The sequence below is a fragment of the Panthera uncia genome (genome assembly GCF_023721935.1).
Source record: "Panthera uncia isolate 11264 chromosome D3 unlocalized genomic scaffold, Puncia_PCG_1.0 HiC_scaffold_8, whole genome shotgun sequence".
Classification (NCBI taxonomy): Eukaryota; Metazoa; Chordata; class Mammalia; order Carnivora; family Felidae; genus Panthera; species Panthera uncia.
The window spans coordinates 43040859-43050703 of record NW_026057586.1 but is presented as its reverse complement, the minus strand read 5'-3'; the positions used below and the strand labels follow the sequence as shown (position 1 = coordinate 43050703).

At 35.7% G+C, this 9845-nt stretch overlaps 1 pseudogene; it reads right to left on the bottom strand.

The window, feature by feature from the left end:
- Positions 1 to 316: 316 nt before the first annotated feature.
- Positions 317 to 1168, bottom strand: LOC125914718 (U2 small nuclear ribonucleoprotein B''-like; annotated as a pseudogene).
- Positions 1169 to 9845: the final 8677 nt, after the last annotated feature.

Genomic DNA, 9845 nt, shown 5'->3' with positions numbered 1-9845 from the left:
TTCCTTCATTCCTTCCTTCGTTCCTTCCTTCCTTCTTCCTTCCTTCTTCATTTCCTTCTTTCTTCTTTTCTCTTTCTTTCTTTCTTTCTTTCTTTCTTTCTTTCGAATACAAATAAAAGTTTATTATACAAAATTCAGGCCTGTTTATTTCATAGTTCATTGATGCAAAACAAAGACTAGGTATTTTTTGGAATCATTCGCAAAATTTAACTTTCACTCCCCCTCACCCCCAACTGTCAAAGTGGCCTGACTAAATGTTATCAAAACAAACACTATAAATAACACCAAATCCTTTAAAGACAACTATCAACATATGTTATTTCTTGGCATAAGTGATCTTCATGGCATGGGACGGTGTGATTTTAAATCCCTGTAAAGCATCCCTGACAGCTCCAGCCTGTTCATCATTTGCAAATTCAACAAAAGCCATGTCACGCCTCCCAGGTACCAAACATTCTTTCTTGAAACTAGGAAACTGATTAAACAGCATGGGTAACATTATCTCATTAGTCTCCTTTGGCAGATTAGTAAGGAATAAAATACAGTTTGGAAGGTAATCAGGCACCTGAGGATTTGATTTTGAATTTCCTTGGGTATTTGCTGCATTTGGTGTTCCCTGACCAGGCTTTTTGTTTTCTGGTCCACAGTTTTTGCTTTTTCCTTTTCCTTCTTTGTCAGCAAAAGTGCCACACATTTTAGATATTGTATCAGAACCTGTTTTTGCATACTGGATTCTCCTTGTTTGTTTGTTTTAATGTTTATTTGTTTTTGAGAGAGAGAGCATGAGCAGGGTAGGGGCAGAAAGAGAGGGGGACAGAGGATCCAAGGCAGGCTCTATGCTGACAGCAGACAGCTCCATGCAGGGCTTGAACTCATGAACCATGAAATCATGACCTGAGCCAAAGTTAGACGCTTAACCGACTGAGCCCCTTGCATTGTTTTGCCGTAAAGTGGAAATCTTTGTAACTGTCTCAAGGCATTTGTGGGTGAGCTTGTTCCTTAAAAATAACAAAGCCTCACCCCCTCATCTTCAGATCTTTAAAGCTATGATATCTACCACTTGACCAAATTGAGAAGACAGGGCATATAGGGATCTCTTCTATTCTTCTTTCTTAATTTTGTCATTCACATTGTTGATACAAGTTGTATAATTTGGTCCGATATCCATGTTTTGGCTTAAACTCTTCCAATATCCTGAGGTCTATGCTGGTATCGCAAGAACCAAAAACCCATCTTTACCTTTTTAAGGCCATTAAGATGTTTATTTTATTCCAGATAAAATCAAGTTATACCCGTCACCTAATTGTGAGTCTCTTTTCCTTCATTTTGTTGCCTTCTTGGTGGAGACTTTCATTCTGAGATTCCACCTTCTTCAGCTTGAGTAGATTTCATGAATTATTCCTGGGCCAATTTGCTCCGGTCCATTTTGACTTTCTGTAACTTATATTTTCTGAACGTATGAACCCCAGGCTGATCTTCTATTTTTTATTCAAAAATGTTTTCCATTTTTTGTACTTTCTGGCAGATTTCGTCAATTCTGTCCTCTACTCCTTAGAGTCCCACTGATCCAATCCTAATTCAGATTTTCCTTATTTCTTTCCTTGACTTGGATCATTCCTCTTGGCTGACATTTCTCCTCCCCATCCCTCCCTTTCTCAGTTCAATTTCCATATTGCTGACATTAATCTTTCTAAAATTTAGGTCCAACTACATCACTCAAAAAATGTGAAGACTTCCAGTTTTATCTCATATTAGCCTTCAGAGTATTCCTTGAGCGCAGACACAAGAGGACTAGTTAAGATTTTCCAAACATCCATAAGTTAAGTTGTACTTTTTATGTTTATCTGCTTCTCTTCTACCTCAATCTTGATCTCTTTCTTTAAGACTAATCTGAAATATCATTTATGCATGACAAAAATATGAAATTGTGATCTCTGTCTCAGCTGAACCTCCACATGCAGTTAGTAAATATGTACCTTATGATGCTTACCATATCCTATTCTGCAATTCAGTTATTAAAATATTTGTCTTATTCTTCTCTTTGCTTTCCTCAATTACTCTACCAGCAGACCAATAGGAACCCAAGCCTGCTTTTCCCAGGATAACGGTCAATGGGGAAAGTAAAACTGCTGCTTTCACATGGCTGAAAATGCAGAAATGGGATCTTAGCTGTGTTTTAGTTTACCCTTGCCCCTTTTGTTAGTTATATCTAATATAACTTTCTCTTCCTAAATCGTGTTTAAAATGCTATCAACAGATTGCTTAGTGAAGGGTGGTAAAATAAAGCAAAGCACAGAATCGTTTTCATCCAATTTCTTTCCAAGTTAATAAAAATAGATGAGAAAGGCATTTCAAGTTTCATCAAAGAAACACAACCACTTGTCATAAGCTTAAACAAGAGAGGGTCACGAGAAACACAAATGTTTGGTGGGGCCCCCTGGGATCCTAAAGTCACTTCTTTCTCCATTAGAAGTGATAAATGTATAAAATCTAAGCAATTTTTATAATATTCCAATATTTGAAGAACAACACATGGTATGATATTCTCTGGTATAGGGTTGGTGCACAATGTATCTGTTGGAAGAAGCTATGTTGCAATGAGAACAATTCAGGTTATTAGCACAAGATATATATCATCTTAATTTGTTTCACATATTTTCTTCTTTTTGTTTCATATATTTTCAAGAGCTTTTTATCTTGTGAAAGCATCCATCATCTCTTAACCATGTGAAACTTAGTCATGTCAAGGGAAACAAGTTGGAATTTATTTCCATTTAACTTACATCTTACATGTCTCTAATGGTTAGAAATATTAAATATATAACTAAAAACAAAAGAATCTTGGGGCCCCTGGATGGTTCAGTCAGTTAAGCATCCAACTCTTGGTTTCAGCTCCGGTCATGAACTCATGGTTCATGGATTTGAGCCCCACCTCAGGCTATGCGCTGGCAGCATGCAGCCTGCTTGGGATTCTTTCTCTCTTCCTCTCTCTACCCCTTCCCTGTTCGCACTCTCTCTCTCTCACTCTCAAAACAAATAAATAAACTTTTTTTTTTAAAAACAGTAAAACAAGAGACTTTTGTTATAAAGCAAAATATACAAATATATTAAAACTATTGGTTTTTAATATTTATATTTTTCAGGAATGTCTGCAAAGCAGTACAGTATAACGGTTAAGAAAACACATTTGGAATCATATATTTGGCTCTAAATCGCAGTCAGCCATTAATTATTAACAAAGAAAGTTCAGGGCAGTTTAACAACTTCTGTAGAATTCTGTTTCAGAAGAGCAATGGCTTTCTTATAGTAACGTAAGAATGAGATGAGATAATGCAGCAAAGTGATGAAAACAGAAAGCAGAATTTGGTAGGTGCCCAGTAAATAATGGTGATTGTTATTTTCTCCACTTAGAATTTCCATTTGGTGAATAAAGATGCATACAGAAAAAAAATAATAACAGTGGACACAAAAATAAAATTGTCTTGGCTAATTTGGCATATTCAAAGAGAAATTACCTTATATTATTGCAAATTTTTGTCCTGTTAGTGTACTTTTTGTTGTGTGTTGCAAGGAGTTTGAGGTAGGAAATCCATTAGGATTGTTATTGAAGTCTTCCTGAGAGATAATGAGCTTCTGTTTAAGGCAGTGTATTTATGTTGTTAATTGTAAATGTTTTCAATTGGTTAATTTTAGATTTTGAAATGTAATACACTTTCAGTGAGATAAATAGGAGCTGTGTTGAAGATGGATGCCATTAAAAACTTCAAGAACTCCCATCTGAAATTGTTTATAAACTGTAATGTCAGCTTAACAGCAAACTGCATTTTTTAACTTGGGGATAATTTTTGTATCTCAGTAATGTTTTGAACATTACATTGTAATGAACTTCTCGCTGTATTACATTAAAGTCAAAGAATGGAAACTTCGAGAGCTTAGAAGTTCCACATTTTAAGCAGATGACAATATAGTTAATTTTAGAGGTTTATCATTTGCTAATAACACTGAGTTCAATGCAGATTTAACATCCATTTATGTTAAGCATGTTTCTAAAGCTTCTTTTAAAATGTATTTTTGTTCTGAGACATTTTCATATCTCAGATAATGAATGTTTCTAGCTTCTCTAAAGTTATCTTGTTACACTCTGAAAATTTCTATTCCAAATAAATTGAAATATATATGAAATAAAGGAGAGAATTGGATAGAAAATTGAAAATTACTGTGTATCAATGTGGACTTTTTAAAAATTAAGGCTTAGTTATTATTTTTTTTGGCAAAATTGAGGAGAAGATTCAGAGATTTTCCATATACACCCTGCCCTCACACATGCATAGCCTGCCTTATTATCAACTTCTGGCACCAGAGTGGTACATATGTTACCATTGCTGAACCTGCACTGACACACCCTTATCACCCAAAGTCTAGAGTTTACATTAGAGTTCACTCTTGCTGTTGTATATTCTGTGGAGTCAGACAAATATATAACAACATGCATCCACTTTTATAGTATGTTTACTGCCCTAAAAATACTCTTTACTGTCCCTACTCTTTTCCCTCTGCCCTCAACCCCTGAAACCACTGATCTTTTTACTCTTTCCATAGTTTTGCCTTTTCCAGAATGTCCTATGTTATCCTTATAAAAAATATAGCCTTTTCAGATTGGCTTCTTTCACTTAGTAATATACATTTAAGATTCCTCCTTGTCTTTTCTTCTCTCTTTCTCTCTCTCTGCACCTGCCCTGCTTGTGCTCTCTCTCAAAATAAATAAATAAACTTTAATTTTAAAAAAAGGGTGGGCATTTGGGTGGCTCATTCGGTTAAGTGTCCAACTCTTGATTTTGGTTCAGTTCATGATCTCATGGTTTGTGGGTTCAAGCTAGGCATCTGGCTCTGTGCTGACAGCATGGAGCCTGCTTGGGATTCTCTCTCTCTCTCTCTCTCTCTCTCTCTCTCTCTCTCTCTCCCTCTGTCTCTCTCACTCTAACTCTGCCCCTCCCTTGGTTACACTCTCTCTCTCAAAATAAATAAATAAATTTTATTTTATTTATTTAAAAAAAAGATTCCTCCATATCTTTTCATGGTTTGATAGCTCATTTCTTTTAGCACTGTGTGGGATGGTTATTTTTCAAGATTTACCTTATTAGTTTGAGTGAACTGAAAAGTATTTACATTTCTGGGGCTCTTGGGTGGCTCAGTCGGTTAAGCACCAGACTTCTGTTCAGGTCATGATCGGTTCAGGTCAGTTCTGTGCTGACAGCTCAGAGCCTGGAGCCTGCTTTGGATTCTGTGTCTCCCTCTCTCTCTGCCCCTCCCCTGCTCACACTCTGTCTCTCTCTCTCAAAAATAAATAAACATTAAAAACATTAAAAAAAGATTTATAGTTTTAAATAAGGTACTTTTATATTTCATAAATATTTCCTAAAATGTACTGGACAGGAATATTTATACTACAGTACAGATTTATCTTTAAAAATAATTCATGAAATGAATACAACATAAAGAATAAAATCAAGGCTTGATGCTTCTTCATTAATAAACTTTTAGATGACTAATGTCTTCTAAATTATTGTAAGTTATTTAAAAATCCCTTAACTTGAAAATGTTAATTTTTAAAAAACAGATATAGTAAAATGTTTTCCTTTGCCATATAATCATTACTTTTGGAGGAGAGAAGCTACAGTTTTTTTTTTGTTTTTTGTTTTCTCTTGATAATCATGGATATAGGTACACTGCAACTTAAAACTAGCAGAAGGGTCACACTAGGGAAGAAGAAATATCAGCTAAGTAGACAAAACGGCTACCTTGAGCCTTATAAAACAATGTTATATATTAGATCATTGGTCACATGAATGACAGGTGGCAGAACAAGTCACCCTCAAAATAATGTTTCTTTGGCATAAGGGTCATTTTGAGCTGATTATTTTGAGAAAGAATTTACAGGAAAAACTCTGAGAATAGACTAGAAATCACTCACCTGTAGGGAAATTTCCATTTATGAAAGAAATTTTCCTTTGTAAGTATGTCTTTCTCTCTGGATCAGGCAGAAAAGGATGACTAAATCACAAGAGATTCTTACCAATGGATAAGACACTGGCTTGAAATCTGGATAACGAACCTGACTCTCTTTACTATACTTTTTCTGGTTACCTCTCCACAACTGGCCTCCCCCACACTCTTCTCTGTTTTGCTGAAGATGGTATTTAAAGCTAACTCTAAGACACCTCTGGCCATTTTCATTGTTTCCTGATTATTTCCCATGAGTAACTTGGATATACATGTTAATAAACTTCTGTTTTTCTCCCCCGTCTATCTTTTGTTACAGGGTTCTCAGAAATTAAAAGGACAGAGGGAAATTATTTTTCCCTTCACTACAGTTTAATGACTCCTATTGAAGCCATTTTGAAATAAACTATCTCCAACCAAATAAATAAAAATAAATATCTTCTGTAAACCAATGACATGGTTTTATTAAAAAAAAAAGGAATGGACTGCATGTAAATATTTGATCTTATTTATTAAATATTGTTAGGGAAAATGACTTACTATTCTAAAACTAAAAGAATTATTATTAACAGATGGTTTTCAAAACCCAAAATAATTTATGTCTAATAACTTCATGTAACAAGTCAATTAATTTGGTTTTCAAGGGAGGGTATGATATTTGACTAATTCATCTTGGTGGGTATGGTGACAAATCATATTTCTGAGCATCAGCTAAATTGAGACACTTTTGACATTTTTTAGTGTCTTCTTGGATTATTGATCACTCCTGTTTTGAAAGCTTCCCAGGGAAAAATAATTTTGGCCATACTTTATGACATAAAATGCTGGCAATTTAAGGCTATATTTATTCAGGGGTTGAAACAAGTCCAAAGATACTTCCTAAAGAAAAGTCTATATTTGAGTCTACTCACCTATGGCAGATGTGCCATTCCAATATTCCCCCTTTATTCCAAGAAGAACTTCAATTTTTAAGTGGACATTTTGCCCACCAGCCAAAATATTTTATTTCTCAGGATCACTTGAGGATAAATATAGCCAATGACCAAGTTTTGGCCAACGAGATGTAATTGGAAGCGTTGTGTGCAACTTCCAAAATAGCTAGTTCTTAGATCCCTTTATTTTTTCCTTCTTAGTGCCTAAAAGGGAACATTTATACCTGAAAAATGAGCACTTATGTTGAACTGTGAGACAGTACGCTAAAAGTGCTTAGAGCAGCAAAAGAAAAGGAGATGGGGACCCTGACGAACATGGAGTTGCCATACCATAATTGAGCTACTAGGAATTTCTTTTATCTAAGAGAGAAATAAACTACTACATTATTTAATTAACCGTTAGTTCTTGTTTCTGAATGCAGGTGAACTTAACACTTACCCAGGCTATCCTATTTCTGCTCTAGGTTTCTATTGAGACTAGGCAAAACAAACAAACAAAAAAAAAGTATCAGCAAACATATGCATGTATGTGAACACTATAAAGCTTAATGAAAGATATAAATTACTTACATTAAAAAGGCATATGCAGATTTATCTATCTGAAAAATATCATCTATCTATCTATCTATCTATCTATCTATCTATCTATCATCTATCTATATCTGCAAATAGCTCATTCCTTGAGATATCTTCTAAGTGATTCCTGACCCAAACCCAGTGGAATCTTTCAGAATGATATTCAACTAACATTTGTCAAGTGCCCCTTATGCATTAAGCACATTCTGATTCTTTAATCAAATGTATTCCTCATAATGACCCTGCAGGGGTCATTTTTACCATGAATAAAGAAGCTCAAAAGGAATATAATGCATCTTAAGATGTTCCTGCTGGTCAGTAGTAGAGCTCCTTGGATCAGTTTGGAATGCATTCCCTCTACAACACTCAGAAAAGGGGTCATTCAGCTTTCTTTGAGCTTTCAGAAATGTGGACATGAATGCCACATGACGCAAATCATTCCATTCATAGAGACCACTTTCTAAATTTTTTAAAAATGTTTTATTTATTTTTAAGACAGAGACACAGAGCATGAGTGGGGATGGGGCAGAGAGAGATACAGAATCTGAAGCAGGCTCCAGGCTCCAAGCTGTCAGCACAGAGCCCAATGCGGGGCTCAAACTCACAAACTGTGCGATCATGACCTGAGTCGAAGTCGAATGCTCAACCGACTGAGCCACCCCAGCGCCCCATCATAGAGACCACTTTCTTAAAAAATTCTTAGACATATTTTATTGGAGCAAATCAACCTATAACTTCCAACAACAAACATATTTTACCCTTTGGGGTCATATAAAGCACGTAATTCCAGCTTCTGATTAAGTCATTTCAAATATGTGAGATTAATTACCATGTCCCCTTTATACATTTTTTGGCCAGAGTGTGGTATCTCTGGTGGTTCACCATTCACCGTGTCACATGATTTGAGCTGCTCACATTTCTAGTTTTGGTGATGTAGACTAAAAGCATAGTAGTTTCGTTGTTGTTGGCTGGATTGTTTATTTGATCAGTTAACATTTAACTTCTTATGGGTGTGATATTTCCATATTGAGTCTCTGTTAACGAAAATATTAGATTTAACCTGAAAGAATAGCAAAGGCAATAATTTGACTCTGCAAAATGTGGTTTAATGACCACCATCATGTGAAATATAACATTTGGGAAAATAATGTGTCTGTAGGTAATTTTAAAGACTAGATCGATGATTATAATTTGAGTATGATAGAACTCATCGACTAAGTGAATGTTATTCCTAGACTTGCTACCTACTTGAAGCTCTGCTTGGTTATCTTTCAGTTGCCGAGTATCTTTGCTCAAAATGACCAGTGCAAAATAACTTCCACACTCTTGGCAAACTATGTACTTCTGTGCTGTATTATTTGAATTTGTGCTTCAAATGCATCCTTTCCTTACAGTATTTTAGGTTATCCTTAACTCTTTCCAACCTGCAGTTTGTTACGTAGGAACCACTAGCTGTCTCCAGTCCTGTATAGAATCAAGTGCAACATAAATAATTCTGTAAGTAAGTACATAAAGGAATACCTGATGACACATTCTACTGTGCAGCCGTTCAGTCCAGCCTAGCGCATTTACGCTGTGAATCCATCTTATGACTTCATTTCACGGATCACCAATGTGCATCTTATTCACCTATCAAACTCACCTCAGGATCAGCTTCTTCTAAAAGGCTATCCCTCTTACTGCTCTTGCTTCCAAGAAAAACTTCCAGCTCTGGATTCTATAGCCTTGGTACTTAGAACCACACAGGAGTCTGTAGTTTATTATACTTTATTTTGTATGATTATCTGTTTCTTATTTTATCGAGTTGCTAGACATAGACATTTGGCAATGTTTCTGGATTCATCATACTCCCTGTCAACCTCACTCTTCTATTGTCTTTCCTCAGGCAATCATGCACTAAGTCCTCAGTCTACTCTGATGTGCATGTCCTTTGTTCATGTCTCTCATTATTTCAATGGCGTCCTTGCTTTCACTCCCCTCCCTTATGCGTTCGGTTTTCATGCTGCCAGCAAAGTTAAACTTCTAGAAAAAAATCCGATTTCATCTCTTTTCTGCTTGAAGGCTTCCATAGGCAGTCCTATCTGTTGCCACAAACATCCAGATATCTGTTATTCTGATGCTCATGTTTCACAGTACCTATGCTACACCGACCTCTCCTCTAGCTTTCTACTTTTATTCTTTCCCTGCTCCAGTACCTCCATGGGGACTGGAAGAAGTACTTGGAAGGGAGAATCATGGCAGGGGATGTACAAAATATATGTCTCTTTTAATCTTTGCTCAACTTTAAGAGGGAGATACAATCATTCTCTCCATTTTAAAAGGAAAACAAAGAGAGGC